Source organism: Rhinatrema bivittatum, chromosome 1 (assembly GCF_901001135.1).
Source record: "Rhinatrema bivittatum chromosome 1, aRhiBiv1.1, whole genome shotgun sequence".
NCBI classification, from domain to species: Eukaryota; Metazoa; Chordata; class Amphibia; order Gymnophiona; family Rhinatrematidae; genus Rhinatrema; species Rhinatrema bivittatum.
Window position 1 is genome coordinate 774,651,005 of NC_042615.1, and position 23,706 is coordinate 774,674,710.

At 43.8% G+C, this 23,706-nt stretch overlaps 1 protein-coding gene across 1 annotated transcript in view; it reads right to left on the bottom strand.

The window, feature by feature from the left end:
- Positions 1–23,706, bottom strand: part of DCC (DCC netrin 1 receptor) — a 1,677,934-nt gene that overhangs the window by 352,975 nt on the left and 1,301,253 nt on the right. The gene's annotated exons all lie outside the window — the stretch shown is intronic.

The following is a 23,706-nucleotide window of genomic DNA, read 5'->3' on the forward strand; positions in this document are numbered from 1 at the left end:
AGGGGGCCAAGCCTGCTGCATCGCCCCAAGAGGGGGCCAAGCCTGCTGCATCGCCCCAAGAGGGGGCCAAGCCTGCTGCATCGCCCCAAGAGGGGACCAAGCCTGCTGCCTCGCCCCAGGAGGGGGCCAAGCCTGCTGCCTCGCCCCAGGAGGGGGCCAAGCCTGCTGCATCGCCCCAAGAGGGGGCCAAGCCTGCTGCCTCGCCCCAAGAGGGGGCCAAGCCTGCTGCCTCGCCCCAGGAGGGGGCCAAGCCTGCTGCCTCGCCCCAGGAGGGGGCCAAGCCTGCTGCATCGCCCCAAGAGGGGGCCAAGCCTGCTACATCGCCCCAAGAGGGGACCAAGCCTGCTGCCTCGCCCCAAGAGGGGGCCAAGCCTGCTGCCTCGCCCCAAGAGGGGGCCAAGCCTGCTGCATCGCCCCAAGAGGGGGCCAAGCCTGCTGCATCGCCCCAAGAGGGGGCCAAGCCTGCTTCCTCGCCCCGAGAGGGGTCCGATCCTGCTACAACGCCCAGAGAGGTGTTCCAGCCTGCTGTTTCATCCCGAGAGGGGTCCGAACCTGCTGCACTACCCCGAGAAGAGCCTGCTAAACCGGTCCTGCTGCCACCCCCGGAGGGGCTCAAACCGGTACCACTAACAGACTTTCTAACTCAGCCATCTGAGCCTGTTGAATGGCTCCAGCTGTTGTTGCCCTCGGAGGGGCCAGATCTCATCTTTGAGTACCCCCTGCTAAGATGGGACCCAGGAGGAGGGGGAGGCCTTGAGGAGGGGGTACTGTTACAGTTTTGGCTGCAGTGCTACCGCCTCACCACCAGGGGTCCCTCTAGTGCTGGCTCTCCTGACAGGCTCAGTCCATCTCCTATGTCCACTCTATGCTCTGGGTGTGCCCTTATAACCCTGCCTGACAGTTGCCTCGGTGCTTCGGCATCGAGCTCACCTGGGCTCCCTGCTCTAGCCTGCCTTGCGTGGCCTTCGGGCCTTTCCGTGCCTTGCGCGGCCTTCGGGCTTATCCTTGCCTTGCTCCGCTTATGGTGTGTGGCCTACGGGCCTTCTGGGTGTGTGTGGCCTACGGGCCTTCTGACCTGCCTTGCTCCGCTTATGGTGTGTGGCCTACGGGCCTTCTGTGTGTGTGTGGCCTACGGGCCTTCTGACCTGCCTTGCTCCGCTTATGGTGTGTGTGGCCTACGGGCCTTCTGACCTGCCTTGCTCCGCTTATGGTGTGTGGCCTACGGGCCTTCTGGGTGTGTGTGGCCTACGGGCCTTCTGACCTGCCTTGCTCCGCTTATGGTGTGTGGCCTACGGGCCTTCTGTGTGTGTGTGGCCTACGGGCCTTCTGACCTGTCTTGCTCCGCTTATGGTGTGTGGCCTACGGGCCTTCTGTGTGTGTGTGGCCTACGGGCCTTCTGACCTGTCTTGCTCCGCTTATGGTGTGTGGCCCACGGGCCTTCTGTGTGTGTGTGGCCTACGGGCCTTCTGACCTGCCTTGCCCTGCTTACTGTGCCCTGACCCAGCCTGGACCCAGACACTGCTGACTGCCGCCTGCCCTGACCCAGCCTGTACTTAGACACTGCTACTTGCCGCCTGCCCTGACCCAGCCTGAACCCAGACACTGCTACTTGCCGCCTGCCCTGACCCAGCCTGTACTTAGACACTGCTACTTGCCGCCTGCCCTGACCCAGCCTGAACCCAGACTCTGATACTCGCTGCCTGCCCTGACCCAGCCTGGAACCTGACACTGTTTCTAGCTTCCTGTCTCTCTCCACCTGGAGCCACCCTGCTGGGTGGTGTTCACGACTCCTGACCGGAGCCCAAGCGTAACAGCAGCCGAATAATTCGGCGAAGATATGTTAAGAACATAAGAAAATGCCATACTGGGTCAGACCAAGGGTCCATCAAGCCCAGCATCCTGTTTCCAACAGTGGCCAATCCAGGCCATAAGAACCTGGCAAGTACCCAAAAACTAAGTCTATTCCATGTAACCATTGCTAATGGCAGTGGCTATTCTCTAAGTGAACTTAATAGCAGGTAATGGACTTCTCCTCCAAGAACTTATCCAATCCTTTTTTAAACACAGCTATACTAACTGCATGAACCACATTCTCTGGCAACAAATTCCAGAGTTTAATTGTGCGTTGAGTAAAAAAGAACTTTCTCCGATTAGTTTTAAATGTGCCCCATGCTAACTTCATGCAGTGTCCCCTAGTCTTTCTACTATCCGAAAGAGTAAATAACCGATTCACATCTACCCGTTCTAGACCTCTCATGATTTTAAACACCTCTATCATATCCCCCCTCAGTCGTCTCTTCTCCAAGCTGAAAAGTCCTAACCTCTTTAGTCTTTCCTCATAGGGGAGTTGTTCCATTCCCCTTATCATTTTGGTAGCCCTTCTCTGTACCTTCTCCATCGCAATTATATCTCTTTTGAGATTCGGCGACCAGAATTGTACACAGTATTCAAGGTGCGGTCTCACCATGGAGCGATACAGAGGCATTATGACATTTTCCGTTTTATTCATCATTCCTTTTCTAATAATTCCCAACATTCTGTTTGCTTTTTTGACTGCCGCAGCACACTGAACCGATGATTTCAATGTGTTATCCACTATGACACCTAGATCTCTTTCTTGGGTTGTAGCACCTAATATGGAACCCAACATCGTGTAATTATAGCATGGGTTATTTTTCCCTATATGCATCACCTTGCACTTATCTACATTAAATTTCATCTGCCATTTGGATGCCCAATTTTCCAGTCTCACAAGGTCTTCCTGGAATGTATCACAATCTGCTTGTGATTTAACTACTCTGAACAATTTTGTGTCATCTGCAAATTTGATTATCTCACTCGTCGTATTTCTTTCCAGATCATTTATAAATATATTGAACAGTAAGGGTCCCAATACAGATCCCTGAGGCACTCCACTGTCCACTCCCTTCCACTGAGAAAATTGCCCATTTAATCCTACTCTCTGTTTCCTGTCTTTTAGCCAGTTTGCAATCCACGAAAGGACCTCGCCACCTATCCCATGACTTTTTACTTTTCCTAGAAGCCTCTCATGAGGAACTTTGTCAAACGCCTTCTGAAAATCCAAGTATACTATATCTACCGGTTCACCTTTATCCACATGTTTATTAACTCCTTCAAAAAAGTGAAGCAGATTTGTGAGGCAAGACTTGCCCTGGGTAAAGCCATGCTGACTTTGTTCCATTAAACCATGTCTTTCTATATGTTCTGTGATTTTGATGTTTAGAACACTTTCCACTATTTTTCCTGGCACTGAAGTCAGGCTAACCGTGGGGAATCGCAATACGTTTCGCTTCCCCATGAATACAATGAATAGGGCCCTATATGTTGCGGATTCCCAATTCATAGGGAACGAATGCACACCCCTAGTAGAAAGTTGAAAGTTTGTCAAATATTTTAAGAAATTAATATTTTCTTTAATGGTTATTGTATGTCCACTTCATTATTTTATCATGAATTGTGATATCTTTGTTGTAAATTAAAAAGTTTAAAAAAGTACTCCATATAAAAATAAATGGAAAATGCATAATTAAAAGAAAAAATATATTGTATTTGGTTGAGAAAATACATATCTATACTTATGTTATCGAGATGGTTCTACAGAAGTTTGAGAAAAAGCTGATATATTTGTACCAGTAATACAAATAGAAAGAATTACTTTCTCAGGAACACTGCATATTCTCATTATATCATGATCAGCACTATATTTTGAGGAGTAACGCTTCGTTTACAAACAACTCTCCTACAATGCAGAAGCCTAATTATCTACTCCAGGACTTCTAGTATAGCATCTCTTTATATCCTTAAACTATACAATATATTATACATAAAGGGGGTTATTTTGTAATATTACATATGTAAGCCAGCAAATACACTCGTTACACCACTTTTCAAACCAGATTTATGCCAGCTTTGAAAATTATTTTGGTAAAAGTAGACATACACAATTTCACCTCTCTTTGGTGAGTGTAGTTTTGCCCAGAGAATTTACATGCATTTTAAAATCAAAATGTTTCTATGTATGTAAGTCCCAATCTTGCCCAAGTTCCATTCCCCAGAACACCTATGTATGTAAAATTATGTATATGAAGTCTTTAAGAACCTAATTTTACATGCATATAGATTGCACAATTTTCTAAGAAGCCATTTCTGCTGGTTAAGCACTCCCTATTTTACCTGAAAGAGTCCCTTTGAAAACTACCTACAAAAGGAGTCGGGGAAAGGGAATGGGGTTAGTGCCTATGCACTAATGTTTAGCATGCATACTAAGGCCATTTAACATGTTAAAAAAATAGCATATAATTTGTATGATAACAAGTTAGCAGGTATGCACTAAAATTATCACATACTCATAATTAAATGAAAAAGTGTCAGTTATTAATTAGGTTTTAGAGGACAAGCAGAAAATAGCATGGTAGGTTCTCCTCCACCCTACTATTGTCTGTGTGTTCACCTTAGACTAGTAGACATTACATTTGCTAGAAGCGATGACACACTAACTTATAACAGTGAGGACAGACTTTACCCTTGTGGCATCCCCTCAATACAGAGAGGTGTTCCTGCATTGTGAGGGTGCTGGCCTGGATTGAGGGCATGGACTATGTTGGCCTAAATGGGGGACTATTAGGAACTATTTGGGGGGGGGGGGGGAGGTACCATGATATGTGTCTGGAGTCTGTTGTAATGTGTTGAGAACACTCTTCATCAGGAAGTTGGCAGTGAAATCCCCTGCATTTTGGGCTGACAAGCATTGAGAATTTCAGTAGGCTGAGCATGCGTACACTTTTTGCATTTTTGTTAATAAGGCTGTTTTTTTAGTGGGCATGCAAACATATTCAGTGCATCATTTATAAAGTACTGTTTTAGTAGAGTGTTTCCCAAGTCTTTCTTATAGGCATACCCAATTGGTCTGGTTTTTAGGGTAACCTCAATAAATATGCATGAGATAGATTTACAAACATTGGGTCTCCCATGTATGCAAATCTATCTCATGCATATTTCTTGTGGCAATCCTGAATACATCACTGGGTACGTGTACTTCCAGGAGAGGATTTGGAAACTCTATTGGGGGAAATTTTAATCACACACTAGAAACAGTTATGATCAAACACAACAAATACAAACCTTCTCTAAAAAGACGTCATGTAAATATGATTTTGCTTAATGTGCTATTTACTTACAGAGCCATCATAACACCTGCAGGCATACCAGCGTTTTTTGCTTTGAGGTCTTGCCACTTCAGGTGAAGAATGATAGTTTTCCTGACTCGATGCTCAGCTAAAGAATATCACACATTCAAAGCTTTATAATTTATTAAATCCTGTACTAATGAGGCTCAGTAATCATCAAGAGCTATGGATTCCAGATTCTTTAGATATTCTAGCTCCTCTGTCAGTGGGTTGATGATGACATATTTCATCCTTAGAAACAATACATTAGAAACTGGAGAAGATGTTGACTTTAAAGGACCTGCAGTATGTATTATACTGCACCTAGACTTTTTCTATGACAATTTCAACAAATTACTTGCAACTCAGATAGCCTGGAAAATAATTAGCTAAGGAACATACTTAAGAAAATTGAATTTGGTGGGGAAACTGCTATGTTTATAAAATAAAATCAGTAAATTTTTCAAGAAATTAAAAAATGTACAAATATTGTAATCTTCTCTTTGAGCTTGTCATTCAAACTATTTCCATATCTTTACGCTACATCAATCATACAGCAGGAGTTTCCAAAGAAAAATGTCAATTTTCTTGTTTTAATACCCAAGTCATGCAAAGTATTGATATGCTAGAAATTAGAAAATAGCTCAGTTGCCTAGGGCAAGCTTTAAAATCAGTGTTACAGTCATCTGGTGGTTCAAAGGTACATATTCCAACATAGTTGGCTCAGTCTTTCATCTTAATGAGGTTACATAGGATATGTAACACTTGTAATTGAATAATAACAATTGTGCATCTTAATTTTTGATGCTTTGTGGAAAAGTGTCAGATAACCCAGAAATGAAAACCTTATTTATATCACTTGTAACTGAATAATAACAATTGTGCATCTTAATTTTTGATGCTTTGTGGAAAAGTGTCAGATAGCCCAGAAATGAAAACCTTATTTATATCCTGGTGCTAGCCATGCAAAGTAGCACCAATCTCCTCAAAGTACACAAGCTACAAATTTCCAACTACCTCATTTTGCTTTATTCTCTGACTTTCTGGTGAAGCCAAGAAACTTCAGAATGTAGGTGATAACCACAGTACACATCACATCAATTTGATAAATGTCTTTAGAATTGGATAATTCTTTTAATGGTGGCAGCAACCAACATTTAATTTGACAGTGTCTTTGTGCCGTCAATCATTTCTAGAGAATATACTAAGTAGAGATGTGAATCGTGTCCTCGATCGTTTTAACGATCGATTTCGGCTGGGAGGGGGAGGGAATCGTATTGTTGCCGTTTGGGGGGGTAAAATATCGTGAAAAATCGTGAAAAATCGTAAAAAATCGAAAAAACGTAAAATCGCAAAACCGGCACATTAAAACCCCCTAAAACCCACCCCGACCCTTTAAATTAAATCCCCCACCCTCCCGAACCCCCCCCCCAAATGACTTAAATAACCTGCGGGTCCAGCGGCGGTCCGGAACGGCAGCGATCCGGAACGGGCTCCTGCTACTGAATCTTGTTGTCTTCGGCCGGCGCCATTTTCCAAAATGGCGCCGAAAAATGGCGGCGGCCATAGACGAACACGATTGGACGGCAGGAGGTCCTTCCGGACCCCTGCTGGACTTTTGGCAAGTCTTGTGGGGGTCAGGAGGCCCCCCCCAAGCTGGCTAAAAGTTCCTGGAGGTCCAGCGGGGGTCAGGGAGCGATTTCCCGCCGCGAATCGTTTTCGTACGGAAAATGGCGCCGGCAGGAGATCGACTGCAGGAGGTCGTTCAGCGAGGCGCCGGAACCCTCGCTGAACGACCTCCTGCAGTCGATCTCCTGCCGGCGCCATTTTCCGTACGAAAACGATTCGCGGCGGAAAATCGCTCCCTGACCCCCGCTGGACCTCCAGGAACTTTTGGCCAGCTTGGGGGGGGCCTCCTGACCCCCACAAGACTTGCCAAAAGTCCAGCGGGGGTCCGGAAGGACCTCCTGCCGTCCAATCGTGTTCGTGTATGGCCGCCGCCATTTTTCGGCGCCATTTTGGAAAATGGCGCCGGCCGAAGACAACAAGATTCAGTAGCAGGAGCCCGTTCCGGACTGCTGCCGTTCCGGACTGTCGCTGGACCCGCAGGTTATTTAAGTCATTTGGGGGGGGGTTCGGGAGGGTGGGGGATTTAATTTAAAGGGTCGGGGGTGGGTTTTAGGGGGTTTTAGTGTGCCGGCTCACGATTCTAATGATTTATAACGATAAATCGTTAGAATCTCTATTGTATTGTGTTCCATAACGGTTTAAGACGATATTAAAATTATCGGACAATAATTTTAATCGTCCTAAAATGATTCACATCCCTAATACTAAGAATGCTTCTGCAAAGTGATCTTTTACCTAAACAGAAGTGTAAGTATTTCTCTTGATGGTGCTGGACTTTCAAAAATAGATGTGCTTGGGGATTTTTTTCATAACAAAGAACTATAATTATGCACTGCGAATCACTGTAATACAATGCACAACAAGGAGACAGTCTTAACCAACTTGCATTCTTCTGTTGCATTCTTTGTATGGTTTTGTTCTTCAACATTTTATAAATGTTTTATGAGCCCATTGATACACACATTAATAAGATGAGAGATAAACAGTTGAAGAGAATGAAAGCAATACCATGGGAGTTCACAATCTGCTCTAAAGGCAGTTTTAAAAAGCAAATATAGATATAGATCCTAGAGATGTGCAGACAAAAATTTTACATTGAGTCGTTGATACGTTGTAGGTGAGGGTCGATTCCGTTCAATATGGACGTATGGAGAAATCCATAAGTTGTGGATCTGTCCATACGTTGCCCAGTTCCCTAAATACAAATTTAACCCCCCCACCCTCCTTAATCCCCCCCCCCCAAGACTTACCAAAACTCCCTGGTGTTCCAGTGCGGAGTTAGGAAGCCATCCCTGCACTCGTCTGCGATTTCCTCATGGCGCCGATAGCCTGTGTCACAGGGGCTGCCGTGCCATTGGTCAGCCCCTGTCACATGGTCACCGGCACCATCTTGTGCTCCTACCACGTGACAAGTAGGTCATGTGGCAGGAGGTCACTCCGGGACCCCCGTTGGACCCAACCAGAACTTTTGGCCAGCTTGGGGGGTCCTTCTGACCCCCCCAAGCTGGCCAAAAGTTCCGGTTGGGTCCAACGGGGGTCCCGGAGTGGAGGAGCACGTGACGCCGGAGCGGAGGAGAACATGACACCGGAGCGGAGTGACGCCGGCGTCACGTGCTCCTCCGTGCCTCCGCTCCCGGACCCCCGCTGGACTTTTGGCAAGTCTTGTGGGGGTCAGGAGGCCCCCCCAAGCTGGCCGAAAGTTCCGGTTGGGTCCAACGGGGGTCCGGGAGCGGAGGCACGGAGGAGCACGTCACGCCGGCGTCACTCCGCTCCGGCGTCACGTGCTCTTCCGCTCTGGGACCCCCATTGGACCCAACCGGAACTTTTGGCCAGCTTGGGGGGGTCAGGAGGCCCCCCCCAAGCTGGCCAAAAGTTCCGGTTGGGTCCAACGGGGGTCCCGGAGCGACCTCCTGCCACATGACCTACCTGTCACGTGGTAGGAGCACAAGATGGTGCCGGTGACCATGTGACAGGGGCTGACCAATGGCACGGCTGCCCCTGTGACACAGGCTATCGGCGCCATGAGGAAATCACAAAGGAGTGCAGGGATGGCTTCCTGACTCCCCGCTGGACCACCAGGGAGTTTTGGTAAGTCTTGGGGGGGTCAGGAGGGTGGGGGGGTTTAAGTGTTTATTTAGGTTCAACGTATTCAACAGAAATATGTTGAATACGTTGGAACTCGCGATGCGTTTCTGCTCAAACCTTTTTTTTCTCTTTTAAAAATATAAGTTGCGTTTTACATATGCGTTCAAAATGAATGCACACCCCTAATAGATACACACACACAGCTTATAGAACTAGAGAAGTGCTACTTATTATAACATTCATTTAACAGCATGCGTCTCCTGATTCAGCATGCTCAAGCAAACTGTGGAACTTCTATATATAAAAAAAGAATTTTCTTTCAAGATGATGATACCTATTGGCATTGAAAAATTGGTTTAACCATTTGCCATAGATTGCCCCTGATGAAGAAATGAAACACGACTTGTGTCAGTTTGGCATTTACAGAAAAAAAATTTCAAAGGGACTATATATAAGTGGCATTTGGTAAAATCTTTTCTGATATGTACATATGCACTGAGAAAGCTCATTAGAAACTTGGGAGACCTATGATTAAAGAAATTAGAGCATCTCGTTTTAGTAGTTCGTATACATTTTAGGGATGTGCAGAGGGATGCCATACGTTGCATTCGTGATTCAGATTTGCTGGGGAGCAAATGCACTGCATTTGGCCGTATGGAGCCCCGATGCGTTAATACGGCGATTTATATTCGTGTCCCAGCTAAATTTAAAATTAACTACAACCCGCCACCCTCCTGACCCCCCCAAGACTTACCAAAACTCCCTGGTGGTCCAACCGGGAGTCCAGAAGCCATCCCCTGCACTCTCACACCCTCGGTGCCGGGTTTCATCATGGCGCCGATAGCCTGTGTCACAGGGGCTACCGGTGCCATTGGTCAGCCCTGTCACATGGTCACCGGTGCCATCTTGTGCTCCTACCATGTGACACGGGCTGACCAATGGCACCGGTAGCCCCTGTGACATAGTATGGGCAAAGGCTATCGGCACCTTTTTGAGTCCTGGCATCAGACGGCCGGAATGCAGGAGATCGCTCCAGGACCCCCGTTGGACCCCCAGGGACTTTTGGCCAGCTTTGGAGGGCCTCCTGACCCCCACAAGACTTGCCAAAAGTCCAGCGGGGGTCTGGGAGCGACCTCCTGCACGCCGGCCGTCCGATGCCAGGACTCAAAATGGCGCCGATCACCTTTTCCCTCACTATGTCACAGGGGCCGACCGTCGGCCCGGGGGCGTGGACAAGGCCTCCGGACCAGTCCCTGGGTCGGAGGACGGCGCACCAGCAGTCCGCTGGCACGCGTAGATTTACGTCTGCTTCTCGCAGGCGTAAATCTAGGAACAAAGTAAGGGGGGGGGGGTTTAGATAGGGCCAGGGGGGTGGGTTAGATAGGGGAAGGGAGGGGAAGGTGAGGGGAGGGCGAAAGGAAGTGGCCTCGGAGGGAACGGAGGCAGGCTGCGCGGCTCGACGCGCGCCTATGGAGGCAGGCTGTGCGGCTCGACGCGCGCCGGCTGCCCAAAATCGGCAGCCTTGCGCGCGCCGATCCAGGATTTTAGAGGATACGCGCGGCTATGCATGTATCTTATAAAATCCAGCGTACTTTTGTTTGTGCCTGCTGCGCAAACAAAAGTATGCGATCGCGCTGTTTTTAAAAATCTACCCCTATATATACGCTGACGATATACAGCTAATACTTCCCATAGATGAAACCATTGAAAAAACATTAAATATCGCCAACATGTACCTTGACATCATAAAACAATTACTAAACCAAATGGAGCTAGTAATCAACATAGAGAAAACAGAATTCGTACATCTAGAACAGAAAAAGACAGAGATCATTCAAAACACTATCACACTGAAAAACAACCAAAAGATTGAACTAGCGGAGAAAGTACGGAACCTAGGAGTTATAATTGATACCGAATTAAGCTTAAAACAACATATATCCTTAAAAGTTAGAGAAGGATACGCTAAACTTATGGTACTCAGAAGACTCAAACCACTTCTAACGTCAAAGAACTTTCGTTCAGTCCTACAAGCATTGTATTTTGCAAGCACCGACTACTGTAATACACTACTACTAGGCCTACCATACACCTCACTCAGACCACTACAAATTCTACAAAACACTGCTGCAAGAATTTTGACCGGTAAAAGTAAAAGAGACCACATCACCGAAACCCTAGCCGAGTTACACTGGTTACCTGTTGAGCAGAGAATACAATACAAAACACTTTGCATCTTACATAAATTAATACATAACGAAAAAGCAGAATGGCTTAACACAGCCCTCTGCATACACGTACCAAACAAAAACCTAAGATCAGTGAATAAAGCACTCCTTACTATCCCATCAATTAAGACAGCAAGACTAACTCAAGTAAGAGAGAGAGAACTATCCTTGGCAGGACCCACACTGTGGAACACCATGCCACTAAAGTTAAGGTTGCAAAAAGACAACAAAACCTTCAGAAAAGGCTTAAAAACCTGGCTATTCAAGCAAGCCTACCAAACAGAGAAGGGGAAACAGTGAGACAGGCGAAGTGAGAGGTATGAACAACTAAAGTGTGCAGCTATATTTCTATCTGTTTTTACCCTACCTTCTCGTCTTCACCAGAAGAGAAGTTGACACTTATAAAGCTAGAATTGTTTTTAAACTGATAATTCCTGGACAGTATTGTACCACAAACCAATTATAGCATTTAGAAAACTATGTACTGAATCATTACGGCACCTGTGTAAATTAATATATCTCAGCATCCTTATTTTATGTGCCCTATTGTAAACCGTTGTGACGGATCCTTCTTAACGACGGTATAGAAAAGATTTAAAGAAATAAAGAAATAAAGAAATACATATATATTACCGTTAAAAACCATCTCCAGAACAGGTATCTCCCCAACATTTTGTTCATTAAACACCAAAGCAAATAAATCATTTAATCTTTCCGTGATGGTCTGATCTTTCCTAAGTGCCCCTTTAACTCCTCGATCATTTAATGGTCCAACCAATCCCCTTGCTGGCTTTCTGCGTCAGATATATTTTAATAAATTATTATTTTGAGTTTTTGCCTCTATGGCCAAGTTCTTTTTAAATTCTCTCTTAGCCTGTCTTATCAATGTCTTACATTTAACTTGCCTATGTTTATGCTTAATCCTTATTTATTTATTTACATCTTTTTACTATACCGACGTTCAAGATGCAGATTCTTATCACACAAACCTTGGAAAAGTTACAAATAACAAGTTGCATCGAACCAAAACTGGGAAACATTACATATAAAATTATAAATAAAATATATAAAATAACATATAACAAGGGGTAATCAAGATAAATACTGTAAAACTTCATATGAGGATATAGATAACTTTGAACTTAACTCCACATTTAGCTTGGATCTTAAGGAAGGACAGGGCTGTCTGGGAGGTAGGGGGAGATAAAGCAACTAGGGATTGGGTGAGGGAAATAAATTACAGCATTATTACAGCAAGTTTTGAACGATAACTGCATCAGGAGTCAGTATTTGTGCCGCAGGAGATTAAGGATATTCTTTTGATGGATCCTTCTTCCAATTTTTGAATGAAGATCTTTTGGCTAAAATAGTCTCTTTCACCTCACTTTTTAGCCATGCTGGCAATCATTTGACCTTTCTTCCACCTTTCTTAATATGGGGAATCCATCTGGACTTTGCTTCTAGGATGGTATTTTTTAACAATGTCCACGCCTGCTGCACACTTTTTACCTTTGTAGCTGCACCTTTCAGTTTTTTAAACTATGTTTCTCATATTATCAAAGTTTCCCTTTTGAAAGTTTAGTTCTAGAGCCATGGATTTACTTATTGTTCCCCTTCCAGTCACTAATTCAAATTTGATCATACTATAATCAATATTTCCAAGCAGCCCCACCACCATTACCTCTCTCACCAAATCCTGTGCTCCACTGAGATCTAAAATTGCTTCCTCTCTCATCTGTTCCTGAACCATTTGCTCCATCAAACTGTCATTTATTCCATCCAGGAACTAGCATGTGCTGATGTTTCACTTACCTAGTCAATATTGGTGTAATTGAAATCTCCCATTATTACTGCACTACCAAGAAGGAAGATGGTTAATGTAAGCAACTGGCAGGTTACCTGCCTTAACTCAGCGAGGAGCAACTTTGGTCATGTGCAGGCTAAATCTGAGCTGAGCAGCATCCTTGGTGTTTTTTTTTTGGCCCCACAGCCACATCAGTGAAGAAGAAGTGCCCTGTAATGTGCCCATCTCCTTCCAGCAATGCATCTTAGGCTGTGTAACTGAAACTGTGCTTCCAGGGGCATAGATACCATGGCTGATTGAGGTTCTCAGAGCATGGAGCTCGAGAAGATCTCCCTTGATTTGTCTCCCTAAGGATGGCCCCGTGGTGATAGGGACACTAGGAGCAGCAGTACATCTTCTTCAAGGGGTGGCAGAGCAGTTCAGCTCCAAAGGCTGAATTGGGAGGTACTGCATGGTGAAGGAGTAGTGGCACCCCCTACTGGATGGCTCTTATGACTGAGGACATGTCAGCCATAGGCTAATTATGGCTCTGATAGAAACACCATGGATCATACTTTAAATCAGCGCATCTCCCACCAGTGTTGCGCGCCGGGCGTTGCGCGTCCAAAGGAGCTCGAACTAAGGGGGCCTGCCCCTTAGCGCGCCCCTTGGAGAGCCCCAGTACCAGGGCCTCTCCCTTTCACAGTCGGCTCTACCAAAACAGCCTCATACGTCCAAACTCCAACAATCACAAAACCGTCCTCGGCATTCATCCAACCTCTTCAAACATCCATCCAGTCTCCGCTGACAATCACCCAACTTCATCAAGCATTCTCCTGCAATCATCCCGACCTCATCAGGCATACTCCAGCACTCATATTAATCTCTCTAAGCATATTTCATCCTGGATATCCTCAAACCTCATCCTAAAACACTCATCCTGATATCACTAAACATCATCCAGCACCCACACTGAGCTCTTCAAACACCCTCAAGCACACATCCAGATCTCATCTCTCATCTCAATTTTCAACCTTCAACAATCATCCTAATCTAACCCAGCTTTCAGTTTTCAGACCGCTCTCATACAGCTTCCACAGCTCTACAACATCCCCTACACTCTTCCTACACTCAACCAGCGTACACCAGATATACCAAAAATTCATCAACAAAATTCATCAGACATACCAATGATGGTGACAACAACCAACACGCTGCATAAGATAAGACACACATACCTAATAAACATACCGCTAATGAAAAACATCAAACACATACTTTGTCTCACCTTCCTTCTCATAAATGTGCAATCCCTAACCAAAAAATACATATTAATATCAGACATACTACAAGAAAAACATCCCGATTTCATCACCATAACAGAAACCTGATTCAAAAATACCGATCAAGTCTTACTGAACCAAATAGAAAACAATGCATACGACACATTTTCAATCCCTCGCAAGAACCGAAGAGGAGGAGGACTGCTCCTTATTATAAAAAAAATTTCTCAATGAAAGTAATCCCACACAATCTCCCAGAACAATTTGAAATATCTCTCTTTGACTCACAAAACTTACAAATATGTCTAGTATACTGCCCACCCAAGCTTCTAGATAAAGATATCTCTCCGCTACTGGAATTCCTAATAACAAACATCAGTATGAAAAAACCTACTATCATCCTTGGCGACTTTAATCTTCACACAGATACTAGCCCCAGATCACAAAATTGTCAAACCCTACTAGACATGCTATCTAGTCTAAATTGCAACCTACAGGTGAACAACCCCACACACAAAGCAGGACATACACTGGACTTGATTTTCACTAATAACTATTTCTCAGACACATCTATTACATACAGACCTGTCCCCTGTTCCGATCACTACCTCTTACAATGCACGACGAAAGCAAACATCAACAACTCGACAAAAACAAATGAATCACAACAATCCTTCAAATACTGACCACCCTTCCAAACCAACCTTCTCCAACAAGAACTGGGAAAACAACTAGCAAATCTGGACCTCTCAAATATAAATAACGCTATCAAATCCTGGTTCCAAATTACAGAAGACACCACAAATACTATAAATCCTGAGAAATTTAAACAGCTAAAGAACCATAGAGAACAACAGAACCCATTGTTCAACTCTCAACTAAGAAATATGAAATCCAACCTTAGGAAATGTGAAAAAGAATGGCAAAAAGATGTCCCCTGACACTGCAGAGATATTGCACGCAACTAACCACATATAAAAAAATTCTTCTGAATACTAAACGTGACTACTACAGTCAGAAAATAAAAAACTCCTCCAATAACTCCAAATCCCTTTACAACATAGTGAACAACCTCATTTCTGAAAACATCGATTCAAACACAACCAAGTCAAAAACTTTAAGCCAAGACTTAGCTACGTTCTTCAAGAGCAAAATAACCAAAATAACGGATACCTTCAACAACTCCTCAACTGTTCAAAACCAAATATACACAGCAAATATAACACCATGGTCTAATTTTGAACCTATCTCCTCCACGGAAACAGAACAAATGCTAAGAAAAATAAACCCAGCTCGCCATGACCTAGACACCATCCCCATGTGAGAACTAAAGGAAATTGCACATTCCATAGCCCCAACAGTAACAGCAATTATCAATAAATCTCTAGAAGGTGAACTAGCAGTCAAATTAAAAATTGCAACAATCATACCAATACTATAAAGAACTTGAACCCAGATTACCTGAACAACTACCATCCAATATCAAATCTACCCCTTCTAGCAAAAATGACAGATAACGCTGTCCTGAAACAACTCAATGATCACCTCGAGAACCACAAAATACTACATCCCACCCAACACGGATTTAGGAAAAACCTCAGCACGGAAACTCTACTGCTCAACCTTTCCAATGATTTATTAAGAGGCTTTGACAACAAAATAGGTCACATACTAATCCTTCTCGACCTCTCCACAGCATTTGACACAGTGGACCACAAAAAGCTAATATCTAGTCTAGCAAATATAGGGCTCTCAGGCAAAACTCTTGAATGGTTCACTTGATTTCTAAAAGACAGATACTACAAAGTCTCCATCAACAACAACGCATCAGAAGCCATTCCCCTTGAAACAGGAGTACCACAAGGGTCCGCTCTCTTGGCCACTCTATTTAATATTTATCCATTTCTGTTATGCCAACTCCTATCAAGCCAAGGCTTAACCTACTACATGTATGCTGACGACATACAACTCCTTATCCCAGTTACATCCTTCACTGCACTGATACTAGCTGCCTCCCACCTTAATTCGATCAAAAATATGCTAAACCACTTAAAATTATGTCTAAACATGAGCAAAAATGAATGCATACTAATCGAAAGAAAAATCTCAGGATCCAAAACCACCCCATCCTTCCAAATAGACAACATCCACATACAACTTAAAGACAACGTAAAAGACCTCAGTATTTTGATTGACAGTGAACTAACCTACAAAAAACACATCACTACAAAAACAAAAGAAGGTTTCCACAAACTCCAAATACTTAAACATCTAAAACCGATGCTTCACCACCAAGATTTCAGAACCGTCTTACAATCTCTCATCTTTACCAGCCTTGACTACTGCAATTCACTCTTGATAGGCCTACCTAAAGCTACCTTAAAACCACTTCAATTACTACAGAATGCCACTGCGAGAGTCCTAACAGGAAAAAAGAAATCAGATCACATCACACCCATGCTCAACAGCCTACACTGGCTTCCAGTAGAAAAAAGAATTGAGTTCAAATTCCTAACAATCCTACACAACGCAATTTACAATACAGACAACACGGCCTTTGATAATGTCATACATATACACAAATTGCAATGTATGACTAGAACAGCAAACAAATTACAGCTAAAATTACCATCACTCCCATTAGCCAAACTATCCACCACAAGGAACAGAGCCATATCCATAGCTGGCCCGAAACTATGGAACTCACTGCCAGAACACTTGAGCTCACAAAGCAACATTAAATCATTCAAAAAAGAGCTCAAAACTTGGATATTTAGACAAACATTCAAAGATGGTATTGGCTAAGATCACATGACATATCACATGTACAACCTTTAACGGATATGCAATGACACTTATAGACTATGACACTGATCATGCACTGATAGTGCAATTTGCGATAACAGCCTTTCACATAGCTGATATCACAATTTGTGATACACATGCTTATTAGCATAAGGTACACCCCTTTTTGGTATCACATGCGATACCAATGCAGATCCCCTACTATCTGAACTTTCTGTGGTTATAGTGACTTTTCTAAGCAGACAAATGTAGTATGAGGTTCATATACTATAAATAAGTGAATCAATCTACCATTTTAATGTTAGCATGGTGTCATATTAAATGTTCAGGGATTTGGTTTTCTCTGAAGCAGTTTTGTCTCTGATAGGAATATTTGTGTTTTATGCAGGATTCTTAAAATTAACTTTGTTGAGCTGTTTTATCCAGATGTCTGATTCAAAGGCATGCCTGTTATTAGTTTTGGGTTTTTGTTTTTTTTTACTAATTGTTATACAATATACAACAGCTGAATCATATTCTTTTTTAAATTGGTTATGGCTAACATAGGCATGAGTTTTAGCATAAAATTAACATTTAAAGCACTCAGCATTCAAAATCTTACACACTGCTTTACATTACAAATGAGACAAGTGTTTTCCTCTTAAATAGACCACAATTATGTGACTTGTAGAATGTTCACCTGCACTTCCACTTTAAACACTGTCATCAGACCAGAATGGGAATCTCTGCCCCAAAATCTGGACCCTTACAAATAAAGAACTGTACCAAAGGTAGGATGAAACTGGCAGGGCATGTGGACTTTTTCAGCACACTTATCTGTATACTTTGTTTCATTGTGCTTTTATGTACTATATATAATAATCTGCTTTGTCCACCTCTGGTCAGTGCCATGGGTGTGTAAAGTAACTTTGTCCCCAGTCCTCAAGGTTCAAAGTCTTATTGTCATTATTGACTCCATGCTATTTAAAGAGAACCAAGTGACACCAGTGGCTAGGAAAGCCTTTGCTAATTCACAACTAGTGTGTTACATCTCCTCCTCCACCGGTGTGAATTAAGGACAATCAAGCAATCAGTGGTCCTATCTCATCTGGACTATTGCAACATGGTCTACTTTGGTCTCCCAAAGAAAGCTGTTGCTTAATTTCAAATTGGTCAACATACTGCAGCAAGTGTCATTGTCAGATGTAAAAGATGGGATATCACTACAACATTGCTGAAATCATTCCAATGTTTGATTATTCAACTATATGTTTACTTAAAATCTTATACCTTGGAGTATCCCTGGGATACTCCAAGCAAATGAATTTGTTATAGGGTAAAATGGACAAATTATCCCAGGAACATGATAATCGTTCACAAGAACATGCAGACAAGATTTCAACATTAGAAGAAACTGTAAAGTCGACACAGAATGTTTGTGCGATGTTATTTCAGGACAAACAAACTGTGAACAGGAAGATGGAAATCACTGAGAACAAAATGAGGAGATTAAACTTAAAAATACTAAACTTCCCAAGAATTATTGGAAAACTGCCTCGGGTAACATTGAAAAAGTATTTATTAGAGGTATTAAAAATACCGAATGAAAGAATACCATCATTTAATAAAGTATACTTTTTACCATTTAATAGAGGGTGGGAGGTAAATCACCCACAATTGGATATGGGTAATTTGACAGAGTTTTTAGAGTCCTCAATAGAAATATCTGAGAGAGCAACTCTACTTGTTTCTTTAATTATTGAGACTGATGTAAGTCTGGTAATGAGACACTACTTTCAACATATGGGAGAAATCTTTCTGGGACAACGTGTCCAAATTTTTCCTGATTTATCTATAATAACACAGGAGAGGAGGAAAGCCTTTTTATCGATGAGGCAGGAACCTAATATAATAGGGGCTAAATTTATTTTAAGATATCCGTGCAAGTGCATGGTAACATATAATAAAGATGTTTTCATATTTTTTGCCCCGGAACAATAAAGAATGTTTCTAGATACAAGGAAAACAGGTATGATAACTTCTTCTCCTAGAGAAGACCAGGTGAATTAACTCAGACATATTTAAGAAGGGTAAACATTTGTGTGCTTGTTAAGCTGATTACTACAATGTTTGAAGAATATTTTCTTTCTCTCCATGATTTTTACTCCAACATTTCTGGATGCCTGATTCAGGCCATATCACTGCATTTTGCCCATTTCCTTATATCCCCCCCCCCCTCCTTGGCTGTACACAGAAGTGAGGGGGGAACCACAAGTATTTTAAATTGTCTTGCAGTCTGTTTTCAGTATGGAACGGCACCCCCGGGAGGCCGTTCCATACATCCATCAACTTTCCATGAAGAAATTTTTCTGATGTTGTTCCCGAGTTCACTTTCTTGAAACCTCACACAGAGTTCTAGTTCTAGACCACTGTTTCTTATGGAAAATATTTTTGTCTTGTGCATTTATAACTTAAGGTGTTTACATGTCTCTACTATATCACCAGTGTCTCCTCTCTTGTAAGATATATACAAATTTTCAGGAAGTGTTGATCCATTCCTGCTTTTACTCTTCTGCATGCAGGTGCTTATAGTCTTGCTTTTCTTAGGGAATGAAATATGGAAATCAGAATAAATCCCAGCATGCAATGGAGTAAAACCAGGACTAGATCAACCTGTACTGAAAATCCGGAGCCAATTGGCATCCCTAATTAGCACTCAGTGATACAATTCGCTCCCATCCCAACTCAATGGCACAATATGGAATATTGGCTATCCAAGAACTTAAACAGAAGGGCAGTCTCCTTGATCCTGCTGGGATTCCATAAAGACTTTTACATTCCTTGCAAGGGACTGTTGCATCCCATTGAAGTGAACAACATCCTCTCTACTGGGCATTTAGTTAGATTATTTGGGGAAAGCTAACAATAGAACTCAAGCTGGACTGGGGAACTGGCCCCTTTCTGAATGCCTGTTTCCAAATGTAATTTTGTTATCACTGGCAGTGATACTAAATAGACCCCCCCCCCCCCTCCCCCGGGAAATACAGGTTTATTCACAATTTTTCCTTCCCAGAAGGAGCTTTGCTGAGTGACTACATCCCATCTGTAGAATGTGCAGAGCAATACTTTTCCTTTGACAGTGCTCTAGTGCTGCTTAGGGAATGCTCCAAAGAGCACTTATACCAAGGCAGACATTGAATCAGCCTTCTGTTTACTTCTTATTCACCTTATGAGTTTCCTTCTGCTGGGATTTCATTTTAAATGGCCTTTCTGCTAGGCTGCTCCATCTTATGTGCATACTTTGAGGTGCTCAGCACATTCAGGCACTGGGTAGTTGCAAATCTAGCTCACTCCAAGTACATCATCCATTATATGCAACTTCTTATTTGATGGAAAAGAGGACATGTGAAAAGCTGTTTCATAATTTTCATAGGCTGTAATTACACTTTGACATCTCACTGATCAAAGTTAAATTTCAGGGCATTACCTTGATCTTTATCTTCCTAGGCAGAGTATTAGATTCTCTCTTCAGAATGAATGTTATGGCATGCATTCATACTGTTATCGGTGCCGTCTCCAGAGCTGCTATTTTTGGCCTGCCCATTGTAGAAATTCAGTGCATAGGCCTCTTACTTTAGACACAGCAATGGGTCCTCTGCTTTCCTTTCTAACATTCATATGCTTGTTGTATCCTATTCCTCTGTAGGTGCCAGCCAGTAATGATGGATGCTTTGGATTGTCATTACCCAAGTGGTAGGCCATTTGGGACAAGTTTGGTCAGAACTTGGGCCTGATGGCAGAAAGGTGAACAGTACTTCAGATTAGCAAAAGGGGAATGTGCCAGAATCAGCAATTTCCCCTATTGAACAGCCGTGACTGAAGCATACCTGGATTGCTTCTTTATATACCTCAGAGGTAAAGGGTTTGGAAAGCTGCAATGTTTGCTTCTGGTAAACAATATTAAGAATAAATTGTCCACCCTGGCTGCAAAATAGTCTGATACTTCATCTGCTGATCCGACATAATCCCTTGTTGCCACCTTGTCACTAGAAAATTATGGAAGAGGGCCCTCTTTACAGTCAACAGACAGTGAATCTGCCATTCCTGGGAGAAACCTCCACCTTCATTCCATCTGAACAATAGTTCTTTGCCCTGATTTATTTGGGCCAGATTGTGTGCACCTGTCTGTACTGAGACATGATTTGTTCTTACAGTCCTTAAGGAGGGCAATATTATTACTTGAAGGGTAGGCCACACCATTTAGATTGGAAGGGTATCCCCATGGTGACCCATTCCCTAGCATGAAGGGGAAGCAACCATGGATGCCACCCTATGGTGGAGTGCTCAAGCCTAGATTAGGGGAGGGGCCAGAGGGGTTGTGTGAGAAAGACACAAGTATGATTGTGACCTTAGCCCAATAGAGCTTGAGCTCTGGAAGTGTGAAAACAAATGGGCCTGGTAGATTAGGCCGAGAAAGTTCCCCAGCAGTTGCACTCTGTAGATGATGGGGGAATACCAGCAATCTTTCTGTGCATTGAGGCCTGCCTAGGGTGGCCACCCTTCCTGAAGACTGCAGTGCCAATCAGACCCTACTGATCAGATCCCTGAGTACCACACATGGGAGCCCAATGGCTGCTCCCAAGGGTGCAGGAAAGACTTAGCTGTAAGGTAGACTTCAAGCACTTGAACTAGATTCTATTGTCATGATGCTTATTTACCAGCCATCTTAATATGATTATGCCCAAGATAATTTACAACAACAAAAAATGGTTTCAGACAACAATAAAACATTTCCTCAAAACATCTGCCTTCCACAACATCATACCATTAAAAACCAAATTAAACAATTCAATTATGATATTGTCTAATGATATGAAGTCTGTGAAACAATGCGACAAGGCGATAGCAAAAGCCAGAAGAATGCTGGGCTGCATAGAGAGAGGAATATCGAGTAAGAAAAGGGAAGTGATTATCCCCTTGTACAGGTCCTTGGTGAGGCTCACCTGGAGTACTGTGTTCAGTTCTTTAGACCGTATCTACAAAGAGACAGAGACAAGATGGAAGCGGTACAGAGAAGGGCGACCAGGAAGGTGGAGGGTCTTCATCGGATGTCATACGAGGAGAGATTGAAGAATCTAAATATGTACACCCTGGAGGAAAGGAGGAGCAGGGGTGATATGATTCAGACCTTCAGATACTTGGAAAACTTTAACGATCCAAAGACAACGACAAACCTTTTCCGTCAGAAAAAAATCAGCAGAACCAGAGGTCACGAGCTGAGGCTCCAGCGAGGAAGACTAAGAACCAGTGTCAGGAAGTATTTCTTCACAGAGAGAGTGGTGGATGCCTGGAATGCCCTTCCGGAGGAAGTGGTGAAGTCCAAAACTGTGAAGGACTTCAAAGGGGCATGGGATAAACATTGTGGATCCATCAGGTCTAGAGAACGTGTATAAAGAGGAGGCAGCAAAACACTGCATGGCATGGTAGTAGCCACAGAGGCATTCACGGAGCGGGATGCCAGTGGCCAGTGGTTGGTGTTCCACCTTCACGGCCAAAAAAAACCAAACAAACAAAAAAAAACCAAACCAGGGGTGGGTAAGAGTATGTAAAATTAACGGAGAGTTCATAGGCTATAGGTATTACCAATTCGTAGGCAACGAGAGTCTGACGAAGAAACCCTTTTATAGGGTTGAAGCAGGAAGTCATCATGGGAAGGAGCCAGCAAAACATCCTGTGGCTGGCCCTTTAAATGCTAAGAAGAGGCACGCGCCGGCGCCTAAGGAAAGCTGAAGAGAGGTACAGCACCACGGACAGCAGTGCTCTCCTGCACTTCAGCGTGGGGACGAAGAAAGGCAGGCAGGCTTCAGGACGGCCTCCTACCATCCGGCGAGGACCCCGAAGGCAATGTCGTGGCTCCCTGCTGCAGAGACTGACCCCGGGCAGCTCCTAGGCCGTGAAGAGGAGGCGGAACAATGTGGCCTCCAGGCCGCGGGTCTCGGTGGCGGCTCAGGGCCACGGCAAGATGGCGCCAGCGGCGGCCCTGCCGCATGGGACCCGGCACGGGCGTCGGCATCAGCGACTGCTCGGCGGGGTTGGCCCTGCTGAGCAGGGCAGGAGCTGCTGCGGCCTCCGGGCCACAGGAGATGGCAGCAGCGTCCTGCCACGACGAAGAAGCTGGCTGGCGGCGTTCCCTACCGTGGGGCAGACAGGCAGCTGAGAGGTAGGAGGCCTGCTCGCGGAGAGTAGCTCCGCGGGCAGGAATCATAACACTGATCTCTAGAGGCATTGTGTTCCAAAGTGTGGGGCCTAATAACAGTAAGGCCCTTTCTCTCACTTGGGTTAGTTTTGCTGTCTTTACTGAAAGAATGGTTAGAAGTGCTTTGTTTGCTGAACGAAGGTTTCTGTGTGGGACGTGTATTCGTAGTGCTGTGTTTAGCCAGTCCGATTTTTCATCATGTATTAGTTTATGTATGGTACATAAGGCTTTGCATTTTATTCTGTGTTCAATAGATAGCCAATGCAGTTCAGCTAGGGTTTCAGTTATATGGTTCCTCCTTCTTTTTCCGGTTATTATTCTAGCTGCTGTGTTTTGAAGTATTTGAAGTGGTCTTAATGTGGTATTCGGGAGTCCTAGTAAAAGTGCATTTTTCTGATTTGCACCATACATTATGGTGCTATCGCATGCATTAAGGGGTTTTCACATGCATTAAAGGTGCTTAATGCATGCC